This window comes from Dromiciops gliroides, chromosome 1 (assembly GCF_019393635.1).
Source record: "Dromiciops gliroides isolate mDroGli1 chromosome 1, mDroGli1.pri, whole genome shotgun sequence".
NCBI classification, from domain to species: domain Eukaryota; kingdom Metazoa; phylum Chordata; class Mammalia; order Microbiotheria; family Microbiotheriidae; genus Dromiciops; species Dromiciops gliroides.
Window position 1 is genome coordinate 2413397 of NC_057861.1, and position 19073 is coordinate 2432469.

Sequence of the window (19073 nt, forward strand, 5' to 3'; positions counted from 1 at the left end):
ACTTTTTTGTTGTTGTCTTTTTCTTTTTTTAGTTCCCTCCCCTTTTGTTCTGATTCTTTTTTCACAAAATAACTAGTGCAGAAATAGTTTAGCGTGATTCTATATATATATATATAAAACCTAGATCAGATTGTTTTCTGTCTTGGGGAGGGGGTAGGGGAGGGAGGGAGGGAGAAAAATATGGAACTCAAAATGTTATAAAAACAAATGTTGAATTATGTGTTGATCAACTGTGATAGACTTGATTCTTCTCAACAATACAATGGTACAAGATAGTTCCAAAGGACTCATGATGGAAAAGGCTCTCCAAATCGAGAAAGAAAAAAAAAGAACTGTGGAATATGGATGCAGATTGAACCATACTATTTTGTTTTTGGTGCTGTTTTTCTTTTTTGAGGTTTTTCCTTTTTGCTCTGATTCTTCTCTATATAACATGACTAATGCAGAAATATATTTAATGTTATTGTACATATATAACCTATATCAGATTACTTGCTGTCTTGGGGAGGGGGCAAGGGAGGGGAGGGAGGGAAATTTGAAACTAGAAATCTTATAAAAACAAATGTTGAAAACTATCTCTACATGTAACTGGAAAATAATAAGATACCTTTATAATTTAAAAAACATGTTGAAACTATCTTTACATGTAACTGGAAATAATAAAAGACTTAAAGTTAAAAATAAGAAAATAATGTATAGTATTTATTATATAGGTTTTCATGAAATGGAAATTTGTTGTTGATATTGAATCCTCTCCTATGTTCCGCTTTGTACATGGCAATGAGTTTTTTCCTTTTCTCATTTTGTATTTAAGGCTAAAATAAATTTTAAAATTTACAAAAACAAAAAATAAACGTTTACACTGTTTTTTAAAAAAAGGAAAGATTAATGACATTCACAGCTAAACATTTATTATAAATGTGTTAAGTGGAGCGGCTAGGTGGCAGAGTGGATAAATCACCAGCCCTGCATTCAGGAGGACCTGAATTCAAATCCAGCTTCAGACACTTGGCACTTCCTAGCTGTGTGACCCTGGGCAAGTCACTTAACCCTCATCCCCCCCCCCCCCAATGTTAAGCACTAGGGATGCAAAGAAAGGCAAAAGACAATCCCTGCCTTCAGGGATCTCCCAGTCTAACAGGGTAGGCAACAAGACATCTACCTGAAATAATCCACCAAGGGGAAGTCGCTAGCATCAAGAAAAATCAAGAAAGACTTTTTGTAGAAAGTGGAATTTTAGCTTGGATCTGAAGGAATTCCAAGAAGGCAAGAAATGAAATACCAATAGAGTTCCAGGGAGGGAGGACAACTGGTGAAAATTCAGAGTTCAAGGAGGCTGTTGTTACTGGATTATGTGAAGTTATCACTAATATATGTTACTAGGTTATGTGAAGGAGGGGAAAAAGTCTACTTATATCTGGGAAGATTAAAGAACAAAAGTATAAGAAGAAAAAGAAAACTACAAACTATGTCAGTTAAAAAACCTGAAATAAAATCCTGGCCAAAAAAAAAAAAGACTGAAGCAATTTATCCCCAAAATCATTCACTATGATCAGTTTGGAATTCTATTAGGATTCAAAATTAGGAAAACAATGAAATTAATCATAATGGAAATAAAAAACAAGGGGGCAGCTAGGTGGCACAGTGGATAAAGCACCAGCCCTTGATTCAGGAGAACCTGAGTTCAAATCCAGCCTCAGACACTTGACACTAGCTGTGTGACCCTGGGCAAGTCACTTAACCCCCATTGCCCCCGGGAAAAAAAAAAGAAATAAAAAACATCTCAAACAACAATTGCTGCAATCGAAAGAGGAAATGCCTTTGAGAGTACAAAATGAATTTATGATAAAAACCTTCAAGTATAGGCACAGAGGTATTTTTAATCTCTTTTAAAAATATCTCTCTAAAACCAAAATCCAGCATTCTATGCAATGGAGAAATACAACAAGCTTTTCTAATAAATACAGAAGTAAAGCAAGGAAGACTCCTTTCCCCACTATTATTTTATATGGTTCTAGAAGCGATAGAAATAGCAATAAAAGAAAGAAATTAAAGGCATAACAAGAGGCAAAAAGGAAACAAAAGTGTCCCTACTTATTGTTGACAGGATGGTTTGCTTACAAATTAAGCAATCCTAAATTAATCTGAATCCTGAGGAATTAGCAAAATCATAATAATAACCTCAGTGGAAGTTGCAGGTAACAAAATAAACTCACAAAAATCAACACTGTATCTGCATAATAATAACAAAACCCATGAGGCAATAATGGAAAAATAAAATAAAAATAACTACAAAATGTATAAAATTCGTGAGAGTCAATCTAGACACACTTAAAGTCGGCATGAAGGGAGGGGCGGGGACTGTCCAGTGAGGACCCCTGCCAGGGTTTGTCCTTCCTTATGAGTCATACACAGCACACACCACAGTCTCTGCCTGATTCCAACCCAACGCTTTGATGCTCGATGAGATAACTGGCCATGAATTACCGTGGAGGGGGTGAATCTGGGTGTGCTGTGAATTTCTGTTTGTGGAGTTGAAAAGATTGAGGATTCTGGGGCAGCTAGGTAGCGCAGTGGATAGAGCACCAGCCCTGGATTCAGGAGGACCTGAGTTCAAATCCAACCTCAGACACTTGACACCTACTAGCTGTGTGACCCTGGGCAAGTCACTTAACCCCAATTGCCTCAAAAACAACAAAAAATGAAATGAAATTTTGAAAAATTGAGGGTTCTGAAGGTGTGGAGGCAGAATTGAGTTCCCTCCTTTAGTCTTCTTGTATGTTTTCCTTTTCGGTGGCTAAAGTAGTGGTTGATGAGTCAGCATCAGTGTGGCAGGAGGTCTCCAGGACAGTGCCTCAGGGCTCTGCACTTGGAGCTTTTTTCTTTACCATTTTTATCAATACCTTGGACTAATGCAAAGATCACATGCTCATCAAAGATGACCCAGAGTGAGAGGGACAGCTAATGTGGGATATAAAGGAGTCAGCATCTAGAAGGATCTTGACAGGCTACAGCAGGGACCTGAATTTAGTAACACTATGGATAAAAATAACTAGCATTTACCTCTTCAAGGTTTCTTTTATTCTTTAAGGTTCAAAAAAAACCCTTTTTAGGTGTCATTTGATACAACAACCCTTTGAGGGAGGTGCTATTATCCCCATTTTTACAGATGAGTAAACTGAGGCTGAGAGAAATTAAGTGACTTGCCCAGGGTCATACAGCTGAGTAAGTGTCTAAGGCAGGATTTGAGCTAGGATCCAATATTCTAATCATAGCGTCCTCCAGGTGAAATTCAACAGGAAGAAATGTAAAGTCTTGTACTTGGGTACCCAAAAAAATCAACTTCATCAGTATAAGATGGGGGATTTATGGTTTAAAAGTTTTCTAGGCAAGGGCAGCTAGGTGGTGCAGTGGATAGAGCACCGGCCCTGGATTCAGGAGTACCTGAGTTCAAATCCCGCCTCAGACACTTGACACTTACTAGCTGTGTGAGCCTGGGCAAGTCACTTAACCCCAATTGCCTCACCCCAAAAAAAAAAAAAAGTTTTCTAGTCTTTCAGTGAACTTGTGTAGGCTCAATATAAGTCAGTAGAACAATTGAAAAATAAATAATAAAACAATGAGATCTCTAGCTCCATTAAGAAGATCCTAGATTCCAGGACCAGGGAGGAAACAATCTCACTGCTAGCTTCATCAGATCAGGAATGGAGATTTGTGTTTGGTTCTAGGCATCACCATTTAAAAAGACATTGATAAGCCTGGACATGTCAAGAGGAGAGCAACCAGGAAGCTGAAGGGCCCTGAGACCATGTTGTATGAGAATCGGTTATAGGACCTGGCCGAGTTTAGCTTAGAGAAGAGAAAATGGGAGGTGTGGACATGAGGGCTATCTTTCTTGAAACACTGTCATTTTGAAGTGACTTGTTTTGTTTAGCCCGGAGACATAAGCAGGAAGAATGGGGAGATAATGGCTAAGAGGCACATTCAGGTTCAAAGTCAGAAAAAAGCAATTGGAGCTACCCCAAAGGGGGGTGGCTAGATGGAGCCATAGTACACAGAGTGCTGGACTCATTTTCCTGAGTTCAAATCCAGCCTCTGACACCTACTAGCTGTTTGACCTTCGGCAAGTCATTTAACCCTGCCTGCCTCAGTTTCCTCATCTGTCAAATGAGCTGGAGAAGGAAATGGCAAACCCCTCCACTATCTTTTCCAAGAAAGCCCCAAATGGGGTCAATGGAGAGTCAGACACAACTGAAAATTGATTGAACAAAGGGAAATGAGTTGCCTTGAAAGGGTGGCTGGTTCCTCTTTTTTGGAAGTCTTCAAACAAAGGCTGAGAAATAATTTATCAGGTGTATTATGGACGAGATTCCTTTCATGCAGTTATTGGATGAGATGCTCCCCGAAGTAGCCTTCAGTTCTAAAATTTTGTGATTTTACACCATTGTTGTTGTTCAGTTGTTTCAGTTCTGTCTGACTCTTCATGACCCGATTTACAAACAGGGCGAAGTGACTTGCCCAGGGTCACACAGCTAGTAACTGTCTGAGGCCACATTTGAACTAAGGAAGATCTTCCCGATTCCAGGTTCTGTGCTCTATCCACTGCAGTGTCACCTAGCTGTCCATATTTGACAGTAAATTCAAAATGGATACATGACCTAAACGAAACAATGCATCTCAATAACCTAATTTTCAGTAACCCCCCAGACAAATTACTTTGGAAAGAATTCCCTTTTTAATAGAGACTGCTAGGGAAACTGAAAAGCAAACTGTTAAAAATTAAGCTAATATCAGCATCTTATACCATGTTCCATAAATAAAAAATGGATATATAACCTGAATATTAAAGATCATACCATCAAAAAATTAGAAGGGAAACAGATCAAACACCTTTCACTGCTATAGGTAGAAGATAAATTTTTAATCAAAAAAGGGATAAAAGCAACTACAAAAGATAAATAGATCATTTCAATTTCCAGATTAAAGGCATTATTTATCAAAAGCCCCAAACCCTAGAATTAGATAAAATTATAGTAAAAAGTCACGTAGAAAAGTGGGAAGACAAGAATGTCAAATAAAATGAATAAAGAAGATTGGCTGAAATAGCTGAGCACAATGACAACTATAATTATTTTTTAAAATAATATTTAAATTAAAATATTCTTAAATCAAATATACTTAATCATTTACAATGGTAATTGATTAGATGTAATTATATAAATATAATTTAATTACAATCATATACAATTCAATTAAAATTTTATATCATATTACATCATATTATGTCTTATATGTAATTAATTTTTAAAATAAGATTAAAATTAATTTTAAAAATACTTTTCTGTTGTGGAAAAAGAAAAGAGAAATCAACGAATGGAAAAGAAAACCCAGCAAGAGAACAAGATAATCAAACAAAGAATGTCTGTAAAATACTCTCATATTAATGTCAGTAACTGTTGTTAGGTAAAAATGTAGTGTCTGTTAAATTTGTGCTTAAAAAACACTGGGAAGTAGAATTCATAACTCAATATAACACTGATCTTGTAGATGGCTAATGAAATAATTTAGTGTTGATCCACACCTCACAATAAACTTGATTGGTCCAATTTAAATAGAAAACTCAAGAACTTTTCTATTTTTTAAACTAGACCAAAGAGTTCTGATGATTACTGCATTGTGGTATAGTTTGAGGAGGTGTCTTTCTGAAGTTAGCTAGGTGGTGCAGTGGATAAAGCACTGGCCCTGGATTCAGGAGGACCTGAGTTCAAATCTGACCTCAGACACTTGATACTTAATGGTTGTGTGACCCTGGGCAAGTCACTTAATCCTCATTGCCCCACAAAAAAAAAAGAGATTGTTTTTCTTCTCATTTATTTTCAGCATTTGCCTTGAGATCCATGATCATCTGTTCTGCTGGGTGAATGTTACCTTTTTCTAGCTTTATAAAATAATCCATTGGTTGTTTGATTGGTATGGCATTGAATAAGCAAATTAATTTAGTATTTAGTATTGTCATTTGTATTATATTTTCAAGGCTCAACTGCTTAGGTGGGTTTGTCTTTATTTCCATAAAGAACATTTTGTATTTGTGTTCATGTAATCTCTGTGTAAACATTGGCAAGTGAACTCAAATATTTGATATTTGATTCTATAGTTATTTTTAATGAAATTTCTCTTTCTATATCTTCTTGCTGTATTTGGTTGGTAGCATACAACAAGGCTGATGATTGATGTGGGTTTATATATATTCTGTGACTTTGCCGAAGCTATCAGTCACTTCAATTAATTTTTAACTGAAAGTCATATGATCAGCAAAAAGGGATAATTCTGTTTCCTCTTCACCTGTGCTTATTCTCTTGATTTCTTTCCCTGTGTCATTGCTCTCCTTGCATTTCTAGCACCATAGCAAATAATAGTGGCGATTCTTGACAGATAGACTCGAGGTCAGATGCAAACGAACATTTATGGATGTGGCCAGTGTGGGAATTTATTTTGCTTGACTGTGCAGATTTTTTACAAGGGGTTTGTTTTTCTTTCTATTTCAGTTGAGAGGGAGGAGGATAAGAGGTAGAGAAGAGTTAAGGACTATCCCCCGCCTCCCCGCCCCAGCAAGAAAGAAAAGAGTCATTGAAACATTACATTTAAATTCACAGAAGAGGATGACAGGCCAAAAACAGTCAGAGGCAAGTGGGACAACTTTAAAAAATCAAATGAGAGAATACTTATAAAGTGCTTTGCAAACTTTAAAGCACTATATGTTAGCTCATTACTATTATTATTTATAACAATTCTAAATGTATAACAAATATCATTATAAATTATTTTAAACACTATTGTAAAATATTTAGCTTTTATCAATTATATCATAGACTTTATTTTAAAATGCTATTTGATAAACGACGTATCAAAAACATAATTTATTCTAGGTATAAATTCTGACTGTATTATATATTTCAAAGGAAAGTAAGGTGTACATAAAAAATTCGTTATTTTATATACAATCCTATTTTTCTGTTCTTTTATGTTTATGGAGAGGCTCATATTTGTTAAGTTCAGAATAAAAATTAAATTAGAAAATGTGTAGTGGTGATAATGGACATACTTGTTTTATCTCCTGATCTTACTGGAAAATATCTAGTGATTTCTTTATCTACTTTGTCCCTTCCTTGTGTGTGTGTGTGTGTGGGGGGGGTTAAGACTGTATTTGTATCATAAAATGAATTTGGTAGAATTCCTTTTACCCCCTTATTTTTGAAAACAGTTTAGTAGTACAAATTCGTTGTAGTTTTGGAATGAACTGTTCTTTGGTAAACTTCATTGAAAATCCTACTGCTTCTATGATTTTTTTCCCCTTTAGGATTTCATTTATCATTTATTCAATTTCTTTTTCTTTTATTGTTACCAAAATTCTCTATTTCTTCTTCATTTAATCTGAGTATTTCATATCTTTGTAAATATTCATCCATTTAACTTAAATGATCAATCGTGTTGGCATAGACTTAGACAACATTTTTTTCTAATTGGGTCTTTTATTTCCCCTTCATTTATTGTTAATTCTCCTTTTTCATTTTTATATTGGTCATTTGTTGTTTTTAATTTTGTTTTGTTTTTTTTTAATCCTGAACGTAAATCCATAAACAATGAGCATTTCGATATACACGGCAGAAGACCAAAAGGTGATTACAAATAAAACCGTGTATCTCCATTTCATACTTCTTGTTTTATTTCTGAAGTACACAAGACATTCCACACATCACTTCCAACACTATCTTGCTTGTTTCTGTTTCCTCCTGGACTTCCTTCTCAAAACTCTTTTCTGGGCATTAAAAACAATCCCTTCCCCCCCCCCTCCCCCCATGGTCCTCTTTTTCGGTATCATCTTTGGAAACCGTCGCTCTCTTCCTAACACCTTCCCTCCTCCCCACCCCCCACCCCCAACACACTTTAAAAATGGAGGGGGGGGGATATAAAAATAAAAAACAAAGCCTGGGGACAAATGAACAGAGTTGAGCACAAGGAATCCACCCAAGTGGCCAGCCCAGAAATGTTTGTCTTTCTCCTTGAATCCGGGGTTGGGGCGGGGGTGGGGGGCCGGGGACTTGCTTCGTCATATGAACTCCGGAGTTAATGGCTGCTCGCTGCTTTGCTCACTGATCCTAAGGCTTTCAAAGTGGTTTTTCCTTTACGAGTGCATTGTCAGGATAGATTGTCCTCCTGGTTCTGCCGGCTTCCCTCGGCTTCCCTTTTCATCGGTTCATACTTCCCAGGAGTCTCTGAAATCGTCTCTTTTGTCATTTCTCAAGGCACAAACAATACTGCTCCTTTGAGTTGGGACGTCCCACTTTGTTCAGCCATTCCCCAGGGACAGGCACCCACCCTTAGATTCTAATTCTTTGGGTCAAAGCCCCCCCCCCCCAGTTTCTTTTAACTCTCACCTTCAAGATCAGTGAGTGTCTTTAGCTTTGGACTCGTCTCTACCTCTCAATTACCCCCTCCCTATTTAGGCTTCTTTTTCTTTTAAGTTTGTTTCGTTTTTGCATCAAACTCTTGGGGTCCTTATCTGCTCAACTGCTCTGGCAATTTCAGATAAGAAGGAGAGGTTCCTCCCAAGCCTGCTTCCCCTCCTCTCCTTACATGTCTGGACCCTTTCCTCCAATCATTTGACCCCCTTTCTTCCTCCTCTTCACCATTGTGTCTTTACCAGTCTTTTCCTTCTGTCTTTTAATGCCACGAAGAGAGTAAAAGCCATTTCCAGTTCCTCGGTTGATCCTATTTAATTTTCTCTGGGATTCTGCACCTTAGATTTTTAACGGGCCAATGGTCTCTCCTCCCCGTTAGGATGTCAATACTTGTTTAAAATTGTTCTTACATGTAATTAGGGAAAATAAAACACTAAATAAAATTTTAAAAGAAAAAGTATGTCAACACTCGAAGTATGCTTGTTTATTGTGAGAGTTTTGTTTTGGGGTTTTAAAACTTATTCTATGGGAGAAGGCAGTGTCTGTCAGGAAGCATTTATTAAGCACCTAGTACGCGTCAGGCACTGTGTTACGTATTGGGGATACAAAGAAAGGCAAAAGACAGTCCCTGCTGAGGAGTGACAATCCAGTGAGGGAGATAGCATACAAATAACTATGTAAGGACAGACAGGATATGAGCAGGAGCATCGGACATCATTGCTGTAGTCATTAGAATTCAGAAAGATTGGGAAAGGCTACTTGCAAAAGGTGAGACTTTAGTTGAGAACCCCCCACCCCCACCCCACTCAGTCCAGAGATGGAGTGTTTTGTGTAAAGAATAACAAAGGTCAGTGACTGGGAGGGAGAGGATGTTAGGGGGAGTCTGGCATGAGAAGACTGGCTTCTGAAGGGCTTTGAATGCCAAACAGAACCTTTTGTAGGTGCTTGTAGAGACAATATGGAGCCACTGGAGTTTACTGAGCAGGGGGTGACATAATTGTACCTACACTTTAGGAAAATCCCTTTGATGACTGAATGGAGAATGGATTTGAGGAGGGAGAGGCTCAAGTCAGGCAGACCCCCCAGGGTGAGGAGATGAGTGGCTGCACCAGGGTGGGGGCAGGATCAGAACAATGGAGGAGGCAAAAAGGGTAATCTATCAATAGTAGTTATCAATAGTACCTAAAAGGGGTTAACAGCCAAACCTAAGACCAGAGCTCTAATTTAGATCTGAGCTCCGAGAGGGGCTATAACGTACAGACCCCAGCTCAGAAAGGGATTCATGGATAACTTGAGCCTTCACTACAAGTCAGGGCGTAGGCTCTTGTTACCCACATTAATCACCACTCATAACAAGAACATAAAGAGGCAGGTCACCTTAACTATAACAAAAACACAGAGACAGGCAATAGAAATTCTACTTCATAAATGTTAAACTAGGCCTGAGAATGGGCACTCTGACCTTGGCAAATTAATCATGAGGCATCCCAAAAGAATTACAAGACTGGGTGACTCAGTTTCCCAAGTTTTATTGCAATACTATGAGTGACCACAGGGAGAACACTATGGAGGGGTCTCTCCAATAGGGAAAGGAAAGACAGTTATATTTATAGTATGGATAAATGGATTATCAGTCTCATTATAGTAATCTCCACCCTAGGGAGGTACAGGGGAGGGCTTCTCCTAATTTGGACTTCCTGGGGTCCTAAGCCAATCCCCAAGGTGGGCACCTTTTTCTGTGGAGGTGCGTTTTGGGATTTACATGTTACAAGGTGATCTGGGGACAAATTTGGCCCTTTCTGCTCATGTTACCTCAACTTGCCAAGGTCAGAGTGCCCATTCTCAGGCCTAGTTTAAGATTTATCAATTAGAATTTCTATCACCTGTCTCTATAGCCTGGCACCATATTGGATGTAGGGGGAGGGAGGAGAGATAGTGAAGGAAGCCGGATGCCTGCTAGGTTGGGAGTCTGGGGCACTCTGGACCCTTGAGGGCGGTGCTTTAGAAAAGAACATTTTAAAAACCTAAAAAGAAAGGGGGAGGGGAGAATAACAAATACATATAAAGAACATAAACATTTCCTTCCCGCTGGTCAAAAGGGTTTGCCTTTTCTAGTCCCTGTAGGTTTGGGGTAGACAAAGCAGAAGCACAATGAGCTGGTCCCCAGTTGAAAAGGAGGGGAAGGGATGGCTCTGGGGGGCAGAAAGCACCACCACGTGGTCCACAGAGCAAAGGCTTGTCTTTTCCATCTTTGTATTTTTCCCAGGTCCTGTGTATGGCAGGGAGATCCGGCCTGGCTCCCCAGGACTCAGAGATGAGCACCCATCCCACAAAGGCCCTGGTGTATGGGAGCAGACCAACAAGGAACTCTGAAGAAGATTGGGAGTCCAGGGTGTCCCTAAGGATATAGATTCCGGGAGGAGTTGCCTCTGTGGTGGAGGCTGAGGGTGGAAGGACAGTCAGTCTGGGGTTCTGCTGGTGTCCCCAAAATGGCCTGTTCTCCTGCAAGGCCCACTTCCTGTATGCAGATGTTGGAAGCCATGGAAAGGGTGCCCCTTGAACTGGGGGTGGAGGGAAACAGATTCTAAGGGGCAGAAATGAGAAGAGTAATTTCCAGTTGAAGCCCAAATAAAAAATGATTTTATTCTAATTAGACTGTGTGTGAGTTGTGATTCTTCACAGAGGAATACCTAAGGACCCCCCACCACTTATTTCCTCCAGACACAGGCATGAAGGAGAGCCCTGCAAAGAGCTAGAGCCAGAGATGGCCTGTTGGGTACCAGATTGGGGATGGGGCAGATTCAAGAATCTCCCAAGTCCCTTTTGGCTCTGAAGACAGAGTACTCTGGGTGTGTTCAGCCTGTTACCCAGAAAGAACCCAGACCTGTGGTCTTGGAGATGAACTAGGGCCCCTGAGACCTGGGGAGGGCCCAGGAAGGGGTGGGCAGGGAGGGCTTGCTCCTTGGATCAGCTAGAGCCAGGGAGTAAAGGAAGGAAATGGAGAGTTTGTGGCAAGAGCCCCTTCCCCAGAGAACAAAGTCTGGGTCGGCTCTGACCTTTCACTAACCCTCTCTAAACCTGGCACTTCCCTCCAATTTTCTAATTTGACCTGCCGAAGGCATGGGCAGAGGAGTGCCCCCCACCCAAGGGTCCAATTCCTGCAGGGGCCATTGAGAAGGGGCTGGACCTGAAGGTAGCTTCTTCCCCTTAGCCTGGAAGCAAGTAGTACAGAGAGAGAAGAGAGAATGGAACAAGAGACAGCCCGAGGTGCAGAGACGAAGAGGAGACTTATGGGGAACCCCGGGAGAGTACGGACTGGCTTCGGTCCTTCTTTGGATCCGGTGCCCAGCACACAGTAGGCGCTTAATAAATGCTAGCTGACTGACTAAAGAGAAGACACACATGCACGGAGAACCATACAGTGATACTGAGAGACAGAGATACACACAGCACAAGAGAGACAAAGACAAACAGAGGAAGAAAGAAGAAAGGGAGGGGGAGGGAGGGAGAGAGGGAGGGGAGAGGAGGAGGGAAGGAGAGAGAGAGAGGGAGAGGGAGAGGGAGAGGGAGGGGGGAGAGAGAGAGAGAGAGAGAGAGAGAGAGAGAGAGAGAGAGAGAGAGAGAGAGAGAGAGAGAGAGAGAGAGAGAGAGGACAAAAACAGACCCGAAGGAGAGACACTGGGGGAGGGGAAGGGCGGAAAGAGATTTATGGACCGGGAAAGTGCGTGGGTAGGTGGGTGTGGGGGAAGGGGCCGCCCCATCCCTTCCTCCGGCTCTCGCTTCCCCCCTCCTCCTCCCCCTTCCCTGCATTCCTGGGGCGGGGGGCTGACTCGGCCTCCCCCACGCCCCCTCCCCCCCCTCCGGCTGACACCTAATGCTTTCCTTTCGGCCCAGCGAGCGCCCCGCGGGGCCAGCCCGGGCCCGGAACAAAGCGATCGTTTCCGCCCCGAAGGCCAGGAATGTGACGGATTCCCCAGCTCCCGCCCTGCTGGCCCCCAGACTGGGGCAGCTGCGGTGGAGCGGAGTCTGGGGGCCGTGGGGTCCCACAGTTCCCCTGGACTTCTCTCCCATACACTCGCAGAAGTACCCGAAAGTCAGCCCTCCCCAAGCAGAACTATCCGCGTTCTGCCAGAAGGAGCGCCGCCCCCATCCCCTTCACCCTTCTTCCCATGGGCACACCCGCAGACGCACCCCAATCCTACGATGTTCAAGGCCCAAAGCTATTCACAGTCATTGTGCACACGCACTCCTGGGCCTCCGCCCGTGGCACCCACTGGGGGGGGGGTCTGTTGAAAATTTCCCAACACGGAACTTTCTCTGGGCAGGTCCCTGCCCTCCTCCCCCCTCCAAAGGGGCGCTCGTCAGGTTTGCTGGCCTCTCCTGGGTTCCTGGTTCTGGTGGTCCTGCCCGGAGTGAAGAAGGCCCCCATGAGCCCGCCTGCCAGGGCTTCACACCGGGGGGGGGGGTATTTCCTGGAGAAGAGCCCCCCCCAGTCCATTAATTTCGAAAACTTTTAAGTAAGTGTTGACTGTGTATTCAGGGATTACTGAGAAGGAAAAAGAAAAGACAGGAAGTCCCGTGATCTGGAACTGGAGGCCAGCTGGTCCGAGCATGGTATCTGCCTGGCCCAGGGTCCTCTTTATCCTTTCATCTTTTCTTGAAGATGACCAGTGAGGGAGGACCCCACTGCCTTCGTGGCCTTGGACAAGTCACTTCCACCCCCGGGTCTCAGTTCTCTGCCCCGTCATGTGAAGGGAGTGGACTTCATCCATTTGGCCCAGAGACATCTTCCAGCCCTGGGTCTGTGATCTCAGGAGCTAGCTCTCCAAGCAACCCCTTCTGCTGACTCCCACGGAGAAGCGAAGTGATCCTGGACTGGGCTGGTGAGAAATCTGAGCTCATGGTGGGGTGGGCTGGGGAGGGAGTTTGGCCCCAGAGCTGGGCATTGGCCCAGCGGGCATCAGGGGGCCCTAACTGGCCACCCCTCCAGCCTTGTGGCTTCCTTCCCAGCCCCAGCAGCCTCCCCATGCCCACATTCCTTCTCTCCAGGCAGCCTTGTCCCCTCATGCCTGGAAATGGCTCCTTTCTCATTCCCACCTGTCAAAAATCCTTCTTTTTCTCCGAGGCTCATCTAGGGGGCCCCCTCTCCTTCATTCCCGCTCCTTTCTGCCCCCACCCCCCCAAGCTAAAACTGAAACTGATCTCCCTCTGCTCAAACTTTTGGTGGGTCGTTTGTCTGGGAGGATTCTTCCTCTGCCCCACCCCCCTGCCATAGATTACACTTATCTGCGTGCATGGCACACTAACCCCCCACCCCCCACTCCAGGGCCAGCGAGGAGGACCAGGTCCGTCTTTTTTCAGCTTTGCACAGAGCCAGTTACGTGCAAATATTTCAAGGGATCTGTGCTCTCATAGATGCTCATTCCAGCGGCGCAGACCCACCCCCACGAAGCATTTCTCCTCTTGTGCTCTGCTGGTCCATCTGGGCCCATAAATCCTCCCCCCAAGGCACCCCAGGCCCTCTCCTTCAGGACTGTTGTGCCAATGGGCGCTTCCCCCCTGCTTGTTGCACTGAGTGACTACAACAGATGGAGATGGGGAAGGGAGGGGGTGCATTCCAGGTCTGGGAGTTCGGAGGACCCCAATCAGGGAGGGAAAATGGAGGAAAGAGGCCAGGACGATCTTGGCCGAAGTACAGAATCAGAGGGCTGGTCTCTGCGGTGGGAGTGCTAAGAAATAAGGCTGGCTTGGGAGTCTCGAGGACACATCTCATTTAGTCCAAATAATTTCATCCTATGTAGGAGAGAGTTGAGCCCAAATAGGGGAAGGAATTGACCCACAGTCCCCCAGTATGGCAAAATACACGGCAGAAGTCAGGATCTGGATTCAAATCCTGCCTATTTACTGCCACTCTTGTTTGAATTGGATTGAATTCCTCCTTCTGTCCCATGCCATAGAAACCTCACTCCGGACTTCTCTCCATAGAAGCACCCTCTGCACCCTCTCCCTCTGATTGGCCGGTTCTTCCCAGGACTTCCATTTCAGGATGCTCAGGTCAGCCTTGTCTCTTTCCTCCCCAGGCTGCACCATCGTGGCCGCTACCTTCCTCACCCTGAGCCCCTTTCAGATTTCTTCCCCAACTAATGAGCTCCATGAGGTCGGGAACCGTCTTTTGCCTTTTGTATTCCTAGTGTTTGGCACAGTGCCTGCCGCATCGCGGACGCTTAATAAATGCTTCTTGATTTGACTAGAATTGCTTCTGTGATGTGGGCCTCAGTTTCTTCATCTGTAAAAGCCACTCCCCCAGCGCAGAAACTCTCCTCCGATGGCCCCTAAGGCCCCATACAGCCCTAGGATCCTAAGCGGCCCAACAGGGTAGGGAACCAGGATTCGAACCCAGGGCTTTGGGCTGGGTGATCCGAAGGGAGAGCACGCCAAGAAGAAAAGGCGGGCAAAGTTTTTTAAAAATTGTGAATGGGAGGGCGGGGCTTGAGGAGTTCATTGTTAAAAGCGAGCGGCCCGTGACGCGCCGTTCGGGCCAGCCAATCAGAGCCGGGCTCCCGTTTTAAAATCTCCGGCCCCGCAGCCAGTGGCGAGGCGGGCGGCCGGGACTAGCGCAGGCGGCGGCCAATGGGTGCGCCGCTATGCTAACGAGGGCCGGGAGCGGGGCCAGCCGTCAAAGATGGAGCCCGCGCGGCGGCGGCGGTGGCGGCGGGAGCGGCGGCGAGAGCCACGGCGAGAGCCACGAGGTCGCGCGCGGCCTCTCCCACGCCCGGCCCGACCCACGCGCGGCTCCCGGAACCCGAGCCCGAGCCGCGCCCCCGGGGCGGGTCCCGCTCCGCTCCTGCGGCGGCGTGAGTAGCGTGGGAAGGAGGGGGGGGCGGGGATTTAAACGGGGCGGGGCGGGGGCGGCCCACGCGCGGCGGCCCCCGGGCTGGCCCCTCCCCGGCACGGGCACGGACGGGCGTGCCACGCGCAGAACCGAGATAGCCGTCCCGGCCCGAGGTTCCCCGACGTGCAGGTTCTGGGGGCCCCCTGGGGTTCGAGAGAGCTGGGGGGGGGCGTGGGGAGGGGGCCTTCGGGAGGGGGGACAGAACGTCCTGACCCAAAGTTGTAAGAAGAGGGAGGGGTGGGGTCGCAGAAAATGGGGGGTTCGAGGGGAGTGGAGAGCAGGGCCGGGGGCGGGGGGCTGCTCACTTCGGGGGAACTGTGGCCCGGAGCTGCTGGGGGGCAGTTGGGGAGGGGGAGGGGGCTGCGGTATGAAGGGACCCCTTGGGGCAGGAGGTGATAAACAGGTGGGGGGGGAGAGTGGGACGGGGGGAGGACTAAGTGGGGAGGATGAGTGGGAGGGGTCGGGGGACGGGACCGAGAGTGGAGCAGGGAGGAGCTGGGGGGGAAACCAAGAGTCTGGAGGAGTGGGGAGGGGGCACCAAGAGTAAGGAGGAGGGGGAGGACTAAAAAGGGGGGGCAGTGGTTTAAGAGAATGGGGGTGGAGAACAGGCTTGGCCCTGGACGACTGAGAAAGGTTGGGGCTGGGGGGGCTTGGGAATCCCGGGGTAGAAGTGGGCAGGGAGGCAGAGAGGAAGGCTGGGTAGCGGCCCATCTGATGGTTCTCAGGAGAAATGGGAGAGGGGGCCGAGGGCGGGGATGGGGGGGAGGTCCAAGAGTTTAGTTGGGAGGAGTAAGGAGAATGGGGTGGGGGGGTGAAGTCTGGGCCCCTGGGGGGCTGTAGGGGAGCTGAGCCAAAACCCAACTGTTGTGCCCACTAAGTCGTCTCCTTTCTCCCCCTGTGCAGGATGGGCCAGCCTGGCCTAGCTGTGGGAGAGGGGCCAACTCTCCTAGAACCGCTCCCCCAGGCAGAGCTGCCTGCCACCCTTGGGGCACAGGGGTCCCTGGGCAGGACGCCGCTGCTGGTGGCCAGGGCCCTTTTCTTGTTGCCCTGCTGAGCCAGTGAGGGAGCAGTGCAATGGTAAAAGGGCATTGGCCGCCAGGACAGGCCTCGAGAGACAGCTCGGCAGGCTGGCCCTGAGGCCGCAGGGCTGCAGGCTCCCCTGTTCTGCTGCTCCGTGCACCCTCACCCCCTTTGTGGTCTGCAGAGATTCTCCTCCAGGCCGGGCCCCCCAGAAAAAACCAAAAACAAAAGACACTTCTCCCTGGCTGGTTCTGCCCTGGTCATCCGGAGCTCAGACATTTTTCCCTATAGGGGCCCCTCATGCTGGGGCGTGGACCAGTCCAGCCCCCCCCCCCTGCCAGCTGGAACCTCTGACCTCCACTTAGGGCTCAGGATCGAAGCCCTGGGGCCCCAATGGACCTTAGAGGTCATCTACTCTGACCCCTTCCTTTCCCTGTCGGCCTGGATCTGCCCCGCCCCCTCCCAGTGTGGCCTAATGGGCCTGGGCTGCCCAGACTTGGGGGGGCTGGGCGCCACTGCCCAAGGGCCTGTCTCAATAGGGTCTCCTTCCCTGGGCCTCAGGTCACATCCTTCTTCAGCCTTGCCCCAGAGATCTAAGGTATCCTCACAGCAAGCCCCCTAAAGGAGGCAGCCCAAAGCCTCCTACTGGGTTCTGGGGGGGATCTTCATCGTGGGAGCTCCCGTTTTACAGATGAGGAGGGTGGAGGCCCAGAGAGGTAAGGCCCACTCCTGTCCCAAGCTTTGCTCCTCCAGACAAGTCCTGGCCCCCCCCCCATTTGGGGCCTGGCCCCCCCCCTGCCCTCTAGGGGTGTTGTTGCTCCTCTCTGGGTGACCTCAGTCTTCTCTTGAAAATGGGAATAATCTTGTAAACCGCCCCCCTCCTTCTCTGGGTCCTGCTGGAGTGCTGGATGGGAGGTGATTGTTATTGTTGATTCCTGAAAGACCCCTTGAGGCTCCACCCTGACCCCAACTTCACTGCCAGGCCTAAGCCGGCTGGGACTCTGGGCCCCCACGACCTACATCCGAGGAAACTGAGGCTGGGGAAGGAGCTGCCTGAGGTCATCCAGTCAGAGCCAGAGCCTTCCACCCAGCTCAACTTTATCTGTGTGTGCTGGGCCCCCAGACAGCTGGGGTGGGGGAAGGGCCGCTGCTGACATTCCCCAAATGCCTGGGGGCCCCTCCCGCTCCTGTCCCGGCCTGTGGAGCCAGCCTGGCCCTTCCCCCTGGCTCGGCCCCAGTCTGGGGCTGGGGGGGAGGGGCTGGCAGGGTCTGCCCGAAGCTCTTTCCCCTTTGCCCTGCTGTCTGCCATCTAGCAGTGCAATTGTGAAAGGGCATTGGTCAGGCCTCCCTTGGATCCGGAACAGTGTGATGGAGGGGGAACAGGGCCCAGGGCGCCCAGAGAAGGAAAGCCCCTGCTGTTGGAAGGGAGGAGTGGGGACGGGAACGTCATGTTCCAGCAGCCCCTGCTATGTGCCAGGCTCTCGGCTAATGACTGGGGGTGCACAGAGCGCTGGAAACCCCAAGTTCCAGTGCGGCCTTGGGCTCCTGGGCTGTATCATGGGAATTGGTTCAGGATACCTGTATGGTGCTTGCAGAGCCAGTGGGAATTTAATTCTCTTCCCCTAGAAAGGCTCTTTTTTTTTTTTTTTAAGTGAGGCAGTTGGGGTTAAGTGACTTGCCCAGGGTCACACAGCTATAAGTGTTAAGTGCCTGAGGCCTGATTTGAACTCAGGTACTCCTGAATCCAGGGCCGGTGCTCTATCCACTGTGCCACTTAGCTGCCCCCCTAGAAGGGCTCTTGATGGGAGGGAACTGGCAGAGTTTTAGAGGCTTGGTGACCAGATGGGGAAGAAATGAGGCAGGAAGAGGGGAGGAGCACAAGTGTGTCAGGCTGGGCTGCACCCCCGGGGGTGTTCTTCCGTAACCCTCTCTTCTGGAAGGACACCAGGCCCTCTGCTCTCCAGCCAGGTCTCCAGAGGATTGGCTCCTGCCTGCCCCAGCCTGCTAACAGCAGCAGCCGACCTCTCTGCCGGCATCTCCAGCATCTGGTAGGGCCTAATAAATGTCATGAAGGGTAAGAGCTTATCTAGCCTGGCCGATCTTATTTCTCTCTGGCCCGAGCAGGATCCCAGAATTCAGCTTGGGCCTGAACTGGGGCAGGGAGAAGTTCCTTGGTGGCCATCTGCCCTTGGTGCGCTACTGCACAAGCGGAGAGCCCCCTGCCCACACACCCAAGCTGGCTTTGACATCAGATGTACAATTGTGGGGAATGGGAACCTCCCCACAGCCTGGCACTACTGGTGACAGGTGTGAAGCTCCCCCTTCCAGGTAATTCCCACCCACTGAGGACCAAGCTGGACAAATGACCCCTCTGGGTCTGGGGAGACACCCCCTGGTGGACAAGCTCTTAGTGTTTGAGGTCTCATTTCTGTGTCCTCAGCAGGGCTGGGAGCCCCCCCAAGACAGGCAAGTCACTCTCCCCAAGCTGTGCAACCGTAGGCAAGCTCCTTGCCCCCTCTGAGCCCACTGAGGGAATTAAGTGTCTTGGCCAGGGTGAGGTCACTTAGTTACTAGAAGCATCTGAGGTTTGAACTTGGCTCTGCCTCCCCTGCACTGTCCACAGTATCTGGGGGGACTGGGACCAGAGGGGACCCTCCTGAGCCTGTTTCCCCACACAACCTCCCTTCCACCTGAAGGTTGGA